This window comes from Hevea brasiliensis, chromosome 1 (assembly GCF_030052815.1).
Source record: "Hevea brasiliensis isolate MT/VB/25A 57/8 chromosome 1, ASM3005281v1, whole genome shotgun sequence".
Taxonomy (NCBI): domain Eukaryota; kingdom Viridiplantae; phylum Streptophyta; class Magnoliopsida; order Malpighiales; family Euphorbiaceae; genus Hevea; species Hevea brasiliensis.
Window position 1 is genome coordinate 29,879,975 of NC_079493.1, and position 11,557 is coordinate 29,891,531.

The 11,557-nt window shown below is 30.6% G+C and overlaps 1 non-coding gene across 1 annotated transcript; it reads left to right on the forward strand.

The window, feature by feature from the left end:
• The first annotated feature begins 1,914 nt into the window (after nucleotides 1–1,914).
• Nucleotides 1,915–2,021, forward strand: LOC131170200 (small nucleolar RNA R71). The gene has a single exon (XR_009141134.1). It is a non-coding gene; the product is annotated as a small nucleolar RNA R71 (small nucleolar RNA).
• The last annotated feature ends 9,536 nt before the right edge of the window (nucleotides 2,022–11,557 follow it).

The following is an 11,557-nucleotide window of genomic DNA, read 5'->3' on the forward strand; positions in this document are numbered from 1 at the left end:
AAATTGTTTATCCAATTTCGCTTTCTGGAACCTTTGTGGGAATGGTAAAGGTGGCATGTAGGCTTTAGGTGCTACATAGTTAGGTTCTTCCTCTTTGCTCTCTCTCTCCTTACTTCCTCTTTCTTCCACTGAATTTTCTTTCTCAGTTTCAATTCTAACTTCAACTTCAGTTTGTTCATCTCCTTCTCTATTTTTCTCTTCTTCAATTTTCTCTTCAATTTTTTTATCTCGATTCTCCAATATTTTTCCACTTCTCAATGTAATAGCCTTGCAATGCTCCCTTGAATTTTCTGGCTGGCTAGGGAGCTTCCCAAATGCTTTGTTATTTGAAGAGCTAGCTTGTTGAGCTATTTGATTCTCTAACATCTTGTTGTGTGTTGCCATTTGATCTACTTTAGATGCTAATTGAGAAATCATATCTTGTTGACTTTGATGGCTCACAAGTAGAGTCTCAATCATAGCTTCTAATCTAATTGTCTTGTCTGGTTGTGCTTGTTGTGGTAGAGGTGGAGCAGGTGCTGTAACACCCTAGGCAAATCCCACATCGGCAAAACACGGGAGAGATGCTGGGTTTATAAGTTGGTGGTTCGTAACTCCTAGTGACGCGTTTTAAAATCGTGAGGGCTTTGACCCAGAGCGGACAATATCACTAGTGGGCCGGGCCATTACATTTGTGGTATCAGAGCCGCTCCACGTGCAACCTTGAGCGATGGTGGGGCAAACATCGAGGATCTTTGAGTCCCATAAGGGGTGGATTGTAACACCCTAGGCAAATCCCACATTAGCAAAACACGGGAGAGATGCTGGGTTTATAAGTTGGTGGTTCGTAACCCCTATTGACGCGTTTTAAAACCGTGAGGGCTTGGACCTAGAGCGGATAATATTACTAGTGGGCCAGGCCGTTACATTTGTATCACTAGTGGACCGGGCTGTTACATTTGTACAAATGTAATGGCCCGGCCCACTAGTGATATTGTCCGCTCTGGGTCGAAGCCCTCACGGTTTTAAAACGCGTCACTAGGAGTTACGAACCACCAACTTATAAACCCAGCATCTCTCCCGTGTTTTGCCGATGTGGGATTTGCCTAGGGTGTTACAATCCAACCCCCCTTATGGGACTCAGCGTCCTTGCTGAGGTTTGCCCCACCATCGCTCAAGGTTACACGCGGAGCGGCTCTGATACCACAAATGTAACGGCCCGGCCCACTAGTGATATTGTCCGCTCTGGGCCGAAGCCCTCACGGTTTTAAAACGCGTCAATAGGGGTTACAAACCACCAACTTATAAACCCAGCATCTCTCCCGTGTTTTGCCGATGTGGGATTTGCCTAGGGTGTTACAGGTGCATTTTGAGGTTTAGGAATTCCAGGAGGACCTCTATTCTGCTGAAAATTCTGATGTTGTTGATACCCAGAAGGTTGCTAAAAATTTTGGTGTTGTCCTTGTCTACCTCCCCAAGAAAAATTAGGGTGGTTTCTCCATGCTGGATCATAAGTTGCAGAAAATGAGTTACCACCTGGTCTTTGATTGTAGTTCCCCACATAATCCACTTGCTCACTTGAAAAATCTTGATTAAGTGCAGAAAAATCAGTTGCACAATTAACATTTGCAGCTCCAACTTCTGCTGAATTACTAGAACCTCCAGCTGAAGAATCTACTTTCATGCTTAGCTTGTCCATTTTCCTTGTCAAAGCATCAAACTTAGCATTAATCATATTCATGGCATCAAGCTCAAACATACCAGCTGGTTTCTTGATCTCATTCCTCTCACAACTCCATTGGTAGTTGTTATAAGCAATTTTATCAAGAGCAGAAAAAGCTTCATCTTCAGATTTCTCCAGAAGATGCATCAATTGTACTTCTAATAGTTGGTGAAACTCCATTGTAAAAGTGTTGAACAAGCATCCATTTAGGAATCCCATGATGTGGACACCTCCTTTGCAAATCCTTGTACCTCTCCCATGCTTCATACAAGCTCTCATCATCTCTAGGTTTGAAAGAAGTCAGCTCATTTCTTAGCTTAGCTGTCTTGCTTGGTGGAAAATATTGAGCTAAAAATGCTTGACAAAGTTCATCCCATGTTGTGATAGAACCCGGTGGCAAAGAATGTAACCACTCTCTAGCTCGGTCCTTCAAAGAAAAAGGAAACAATCTGAGTCGAATTGCATCATCAGAAACTCCATTTATCTTCAACATATCACTGATCTCAAGAAAGTGTGCTAGATGCACATGTGGACTTTCACTTGGATTTCCTCCAAATTGTGATTATTGTACCATCTGACAGAGTGCAGGCTTCAGTTCAAAATTGTTAGCTTCTACTCTTGGTCTTGTGATACTTGGCATGAAATCCCCAATGTTAGGATAGGCATGATCCTTCATAGAGCGGTTGTTATTGTTGTTGGCCAATTCTTCTTGTAATTGTTCTTACTCTTGTGCTCTTTCTTGTTGTTGTTGAACTTTAATTTCAGCTTTTCTCCTCTTAGATTCTGCTCTTAACGCTTTTGCTGTCTTTTCTATTTCTGGATCAAAGAATAAATTGATTTCTTCACTTTTTGTCCTTCTCATAAAATAAAGCACTTGAAAAACAAAATAAACAAATTCTCAAAGTAAAATGGTAAAAAGAAAATAAAATAAAATGCCCAAATTAACCAAACAAATAATTGTTCAATATCAAACAAAAATCAAATCCCCAGCAACGGCGCCAAAAACTTGATGGGGCGAATCCGCAAGTATACGGGTCGCCTCAAGTAATAAAGTGATGAATCAAGTATCGTTCCCACAAGGATCTGCTGTTTGAGTACCAAACTATGAATGAAGCGATTATTTGGGCTAATGATTAATGAATAAATGGTAAATGTAAATGAGCGAAGTAAATTGATTAATCTAATTTGAATATGTAAAAAACAAGTAAATAAATTCTAAATCTAGTTTGCAATTAAACTAAATTAATAATGGGTAATTTAAATAAAAGTCTAATTATGTTAAAAGTGATTCCAGAGTTGGGGGTTTATGCATAAATTAATTGGGATTTGTCTTGGGCATTCCAATTTTTTAGGGAAAAATAGAGTTTGAAGGTGATTAATTCTAAATTCATTTGATTTCTTTTTCAAGCAAACTAAAGTGTGTTCTAAAATTACCAAACCTACTTTCGTATGTTATTTGATTACTCTAAAACCCATTAACTTTTGTAACCAATCATTAATTCCTCTTAAAATCCTAGTTTATTTCTAAATCTAGGTGATTTTAAGTTTCAATCCTTGATTATCTATCAATGACTTTCACCTTTCGGTCCTTCAATCAAAGATTAACACAATACCCAATGGGTACCAACATTAGGCAAGTAAATCAAGCACACAAGGAAGGAATCAAAACTCATATTTATGTAAAATAAGAAAATACCCAGTCCAAATCCACAAATTAATCTAAAACATATTTCCCAACTCTGAAATCTAAAGAGTTTACTCACTCATGATGGTATTTACAAGAAAGATTGATGGAAAAGTAAAGAAAAACATGATAAGAGAACTAAAATAGAAAAACCCAGGTAGAAGAACCCAAAACTCTAGTTTCTGGAGCTCCAAAAATGGTTACAGCAGCTCCTCCCCAGAAAGTGGCGTCTCCTTCTTTCTCTCTTATAGTTTCTTTCCTTTTTGTTTCTCCCTTCCTTTCCTCTTGTGGCAAAAACTAGGAAAATGATGAATTTATATGATCCCAAAAAGTTGCCCTAAAAGTAAATAAGAGCCCAAGAGTGGATAGGAAATGAGGTGTAAAATTATCCAAGTCAGCAGCATTATTCACGTTCTGGGCAGTCTGCTTAGGGTACGGCTTAACACTAAGCAGCTTCTTAGCAAATTTTAGCCTGCAGTCGCATGCCGCTTAAGGTTAAGCAGACCCTCAGCAAATCTCGGCAGACTGGAATAAAATGGGTTTTTCTGCTCATGCATGACTTCCAGCTTAACCTGTGCTGCATCTTTAGCATTGCCGCTTTACCCTAAGCAGGATCTTAAGCAATTCTCGGCAGGTTGTGGAGTAAGAGCTTGAATATGTAGGATTTAAGCCGTGCTTGACTTTCAGCTTGAACAGGCTTAAGGTTAAGCTTATATGACATACCATAAGCAACATCATAAGCAAAGTCTTAAGCAAATTTCGGCTAACTTGTTCTTTCAAAGCTTGATTTCTTCAACTTTCCTCCATGCTTAGAGAATTCCAAATTTCTTCAAATCACTTCCTAATGCACTCATTGATCTTCGATTTGCCACAAAATCCTATAAAAAATAACAAAATTACAAAAATCAAATATAAAGTATCTAAATTTAACAAATAAGCTAAAATAAAGCTAAAAACATAAAATATACTAAAATATAAGGGCAAAATGGATGCAAAACTACCCTAAAATGCCTATATGAAATGAGTGTAACATCAGCAACACTTCACTTCCAACATCCTCAATGATTGTAATATGAAACTTGGACTCTCCTATATCAATGGCTATTTTCTTATGAATGAACTCCATGCATGATGTGGAAATGAGGATCCTTGCAAAATCAAATCTTCTCTTTTTTGTCATGCATTCATCAAGTGAAATAAACTCCCCACAAAAGAACTAAACCATAAAAAAAAAAAAAAAATCAATATACTATAGATTTAATGGTACTTTATGACATCTAATCTACATGAAATGGCTTGATGGTGTGTACTGAGCCTACCATAACAAAACTAATGTGAACTATTGCCCAAGCCATGCTGAAGTATCCTTGAGAAAACCTTTCATATCATTTATGCTTATAAAGGTTAAAAGTATAGCTGCACACCACCACCCCCCCTCCCCCCAATTGATATTGCTAAAATAGTAAAAACACTTATAGTTTCAATGACAAACTATATTTTTAGAGCTTTGGAAGGGTATCTTAGGATTCTAATAATAATTCTACTAAGCTATTCTTCATTATTCATACCTGGTTGAAAAGTGCCACCTGTAACATAAGAGCTCCTCAGTAATCCTGGACATAAATAAAAAACTTCATTGTTCCTTTGTTGTGTGCTGATCTTCTCCTTTTGCTTTGATTTATCCCCCATAGTGTTGTTTATAGCTTTACTATTCTGCTTGACATCATCTACAACTGAACATTATTGCCTTGAGTTTTTTGAAATGAATGCATGTAACTTGTAGGATCCCATCCAAAGCTTATTCATGCCTTCTATAATCAAGCATAGTTGAGGCATGGAAGTCGTTATTACAAAACCATACTGCCGGCCTCTGTGACTCAATCTTCTAGGAATGAAGATATAAACTATCTCCCCTAGTTGAGAGAAGGGCTTCCAAAAGGACTTAGCATCCCAACCTTGCGGGAAATTCTTAAAGTAAACTATTGGCAAATTCTAATAGTTGCTAAAATATTGGGTCAGGTAAGATTGAACATAACGATCTTTGTGGTGGTTGAGGATAGAACATTGGGTAGGGTGAGTTGAAAGCATGTTTTCCCTAGTTATAAGTCATCTTGACTTGACTGAAATCTCCTATTATGAAAATATTGTAAATATTTTTTTTTTTTATCTCAAAGTTCTAATGTGTTTCTGCTTAGAGTTGTGTGAGAAGCTAATAAGGTTGCTTATACCTTAATAAAGGTAGCTTCGTTACATTTTTTTTTTTTTGGATAAGCAAGCAAAAATTTTATTAAGAAAGATAAGAACAAGGGCTAGAGAGGGTTGCACACTAAACCCATGCCAATAGGCATTCCCTTATACACCCAAAGCTGACAACAGCTCACACCAAAACCTAAAGAAAGTAAACAAGACCTAGAACACAACTCAATAGAAACTCAAAGGAAACTCAACAAAAACAAAAGATCAAAAAAATTCAAAGAAGCTTATAAAAACTGCAAATCAAGAAAGTCCTAACTTGGCAAAGAATGTGAATAAAAGAAACTTATGGTAAAGAATGAGACAATAGTATTATACCTAGACCAAAGCTCCTCTCATTCTCTTTTTGTTTTCACATCTGTTGATAAAATGGTACAAGATGTCTACACAAAAAAAAAAATTAATCAGTTTTCTTAAATTTTTAAATAATTAAGGAATAATATTTCACAATAGAGAAAACGCAAAAAAAAAGTCTAAGTAATTAGAAATTAAAAAAATTTAAATTCAAATTTAGTCTCCACATAGCAAAATTTTTATTCTTATTTAATAATATATTTTTTAAAATACATGGACCAAATAATTAGTTTCACTAAAATAGAAAGACTAAATAATAGTGTTTTTCAAATACAATGGTCAACTAATTAATTTTCTTTAAATAGAGATACTAAATAATAGTTTAAATAGCATAATTAATAAAAAATTTGATGAAGGGTTTAAATAATTTAATAGAAATAAAATATAAAGACTAAATAATATATTTTTAAAAATATAAAAATTAAATAATTAATTTTATTAAAATACAATGACTAAATAATAATTTTTCCTATATATTTTCTTAACTTTTCTGGATAATATCCGGTAGTTATAGACTCCTACTAATGAGTAGAGTTGGAAAATTTTGAACACACATTTAATTTTCCAAGAAAGACTATATATAGAAAGAAAAATAAAAAGAAAACTGTTGAGATTTGGCGTAGTTCACATGTGAGCATGTTAGTCCTTATTTGTGGTAACAAATTTGAATTGGTTATACTTTAACATTCCTAACTGAAATAATTCATTTGAAAAAAAGGTTACATTGTCATTATTATTATTATTATTATTATTTTGGAATTAATGCCCTTCACCAAAATTAGAGGATTCTTATTCTTCGTCACAAAATTCAAACATGCTACTCTTTCTATCCACTATTATTTATCATTTTTTAGAAATTATTTTATTTATAATTATCTATCATTTAAAAAAAATTAAAAAATATTAATTTTTTTAAAAAAATGAAAATTCAACTTCACATAAAAAGGATAAATTTCTCTAACAATCACTCAATTTTATTAATTATTTTATTTCATTCATTATACTTTAATTTGTTTTAATAAAATTATTTATCTTTTTTTTCACTAGTAGTTGTTTATATTAGAATTTAGCAGAATCTCAGATAAAGTTTCACACATCTTACGTAACTTTAAATCATAAAAAATTTATCTACTTACGAGATCATATTAAAAAACTAAAAAAGAAACAAATTTTATCTTTATACTACTTATTGCCTTTACTAATTTCTAATTTTAGAAAAAAAAACCAAAGAAAATAATAAATTTCAATAAAATCTAGCAAAGATATAATTGTTTTTATGATTTAAAGTCACATTAAACACATTACATAGGATTTTTGCCAAAAAATTTTATCGAATTCTGATCTGAGTGACCGCCAATGAAAAAATAAAAGATAGATGATATTATTGAAATAAATTAAAATATAACGACCAAAAATAAAACATTGAATAAAATTAAGTGGATACAGCAAAAATTTATCCCAAAAGGAGAAATAAGAAAAAAAATTCACATAAAGGAATAATATGAAAACAAAAACATATCTATCATTTTTTTTTAATAGGGAAAAACAGATTTATTGAAGAAACTAAAGCAAAGACATACCCCGATGGACTAAGTTAGCTCTTTCCTTAGATGGTGGGGAATGTATTTGGATGAAAATTAAAATGACATAAATGAATTAATTGAAAATAAATAAAACAAATATAAATAAGAGCTACAATTCGTTTATAATGATAATTTCAAATTAAAATTAGGGTTAAGAAATTTTAGAGAAGAAAATGAGACTCATTTTATTTTTATTAGCAGACATATATAAAATTAAAATACAAGAAGGCGCAGATGACTTATATGCTATGTTTGGATACCAACATTTGAAAAAAAAAAGATTTAAATTTAATTTTAATGTAAATTATTGATAAATTATGAATTTTAAATCAAACCATTATACTCATTAAGAATTTTTTTTAAAATGAATTTGAAATAATATCATTTCATAAATAATTTTAAATCCACACTTAAATAACATGCCTAATATGTATTCAATTGAATAAAATATACACTTTTATCAAATTTAAATCTCACATTTCAAATTCTCCCATCCAAAACACAAGGATGATGTCTTTTACTTCAAATAATAGACTGGATATGGATCATTTGTGATTATTTAACTGAAATTGCACCATTGACTCGGATCATTTTAAAATTCGTATTACAATCAATAAATTGGAAAGTGGAATAAAATCAACAAAACCACTAAAATTTTGGAATTTCTATCATTACCTTCAAGACAATAAACGGCTAGCTATTGAACACAACAAAAATTCTTGGTCTGGTCTCAGAAAATTGAGCATTTGAATGTGAACTGTTTAGTTGTAATTTGTACAGTAACACTGTTTAGTTGTAATTTGTACAGTAACATATATATATATATAAGAACAAAGTAGATTTAATTTGATATACGAAGATGTGCTTTTGAAAGACAAATGTGTGAATAGGGGAAAAAAAACAACTTCCATGTGGTGAAATTGACTAAACTAAATTCGGTTCTGTAAAGCAACCTAATTCTACTCTTATATTTCTTAAGATTGAGTCTCTTATTTTTAATTAATGACTTTGAATTTTACGATTTCTTTTATTGATTCAGCTTCAATTTAAGTTTGAATTTGTGATTTTATATTTATGGAGGATTGGTATGTAAAATTTTTGTTATGGGATTTTTTAGAAGTGTTCTTTTTCTTCATTTAATTTTGATTGAAGATTCTAAAAACGAATATGATATTAATAAATTTAAATATACTTTTTTTATTTATAAAATAGAAAGATATTTTATTTATTAAAAATAGAGTATAAATTAAAGTATAAATCAATATATTATATTTTTTATAAATAAAATTAACCATTTATAAAAAATTTTAAAAGATCCGATAGTATTTATAGAGTATACATATATGTTGGCTAATAAACGAGTCGCGCGCTCCACTTTTTAACTCTATTATCTTTTTACGTATCTTGTCAAATAACTTTCAAAATCATATATGTCTCCAAGTTTCTTTTTTCCAATATGGATTAAAGATCCTTAACATAATTACACTTGTGTTTTTGTACATATAACACTATAATAAATATAGACTTTAATAATATGTCTTATTTACAGTTAAAAATTTAAAATATACTATTAATAAGAATTATCAGCAAATACTTAGTAATGTGTATAAATCTCGTAATCTAAAATTTTAACATTATTTTCACACTAATTTACAATACTATGTTATGCTGTGCTTCTTGCGTATACAGCTTCAATTCTTCTGTGGAGGAGTTGAAGATCTTCCAACCCTATATTGCTAATTGAACATAATGAATTTTTTAAAAAGCAAGTTATCATTAATGAGAGGAACAAAAGCAACCATTTTCTTGCACGTTGAACGAGTTCTTAATGCAATAGTTCCTTTTCATCTAATCAAAACCGTGTTAAAGAAAATTAAAATGACCCATGTTTTTGGAGAAAGAGTTGAATTGAAATGAAGAGAGATTTTTTCAGATGTATGCATAATGTTGACTGGAACTTAAGAATTAGGCACATTTCCTTCATTTTTTTCATGAAGCTTGTGTGTGTGCTTAATTATATTTTATAAATATAAGCATAACACATCAACCCCCCAACATATAGATAGGCTTTTGCCAATAAATAATAATTATATTTTATTTAATGATTACTTTTCTTTTTTAATCCTAGAGATAAATGAATGACTAGTAAGCGACTATGGCGGATTACGCTTCTTTTAGTTTAAGTTGGAGATGATTACAATGATGAGATCATACCCACCAACTCAAACTATAAGTGTTCACTTCTGCACAAAATTCACTCGCTCTTTATTATTATAACATTATTTATGTCTTAATTTTATTTACCGTCTCTCAACTTATTTCAACACCGTATTCCAACTTCAAATTATATCATAAAAATCATTCAACTATAATTTGATACGACCCAAATCTTTCTAGCCATATACTATTAAAAATTCTGATCAAAAACTGAGTTGGAAATTAAATGTTACATTGACACTTTAACAATAATATATATATATATATATATATATATATATATATATATATATATATATATATATTTTTTTTTTTTTTCTCTTATAACTGACAATAAAATCTGGCCAGTTGAGACAAACTAAAGAAAGAAGGCGGAAAGAGAGAGAGAAAGAATGTTAATGTTAGGTGTTTGAGAGAATAATTTTTTTTATTTCTAAAATATCAACATGGAATTTTTAATTCAACATTTGGCCGGAGCTTCCAACAAAATCTGGTTGGAAGAACTTTAGGTGTGATATCAAAATGTAAGTAGATAAATTATTTATAATTATAAAAAAATACATAACTATAAAAATATTATAAATAATAATTAAATTAATTATAATACTCATATTTTTACATATATATGTACACCTATTTCAATAATAAAATAAAGAACAAAATATAAGCCATTAATTATTAATTATTTTACATAACAATATAAATTTACTGAATACCATTAAATATCAACTATTAATCATTAACTGTCAGTAAAAGCTATCAGCTATTAATTATATTTAACAGATAAACTAAATAAATAGGTGCTCAAATTAAACAGGCAATAAAAACATGATTCATGATGGAAGAAGTAAACATAACTGGACGCCTTCACCAACTCTATATCTAATTGCCGTGGAATCCTTGGTGGGACAAATGAAATCCAATGAAAGTAGAAAATTGCAATATATCTTTATCTAGCTATATCAAAAATAGGAATAAAATTAAAATTAATTTAATTATTTTTTATTTAGAATTTAAAAAATATTTTTTTATAAAATATTTTTCATTTTTTCTAATATTTAGAGTACTTAAAAAATTAGATCAATAGATAATATTTTTCTGATGATATGGAAGGCTAAACCATTTTGAAGTACAATGACTTCTCATTTATAAAAGAGAAAGTCATTTTACTGATTTTGATAATTTTATTAAAATGTAAAATTATTTATACATATATGATATAGACACACATCATTTATTCAATATTACAAGTAAACAATAAAAAGTATTTTTATGAAAAATATAAAATATTTTTTATGCATAAATTGTTTTTCGTAAGATAAGTCTTGAAGAAAAAATTGCGATATATATTGAAAACAATGAGCCTGCTACCTGTCAAAGGCGCCAACATAGAAATTCCAACGCTGAGACATGCATGGACCTTGTGTATTTCTCCTCTCCTGCCCACGCAAAACAAACCTTTTTCTATCTTTACACGCTTATGTTTTTTTTTTTTTATTGGAAAATATTTTTCAAAAAAAATGTTTTGATTCTCTTAAATAATGATATTGGTCATAGATTGACTATCCCAAGTTTGAAAAATTAGAGGATAAATGGTTTACTGCCTAATTTACTAATTAAAATATAAAATGGACTAATACATATGTATCATTAATTGCATAGTCGAGATCAATGGTTAATATTTATTGAATCTTGTTTTTAGCTGATTTCTATAAATTTGTTGTCTTTATACACCTTTATCTCAATATATTTAGTGTCGGATCA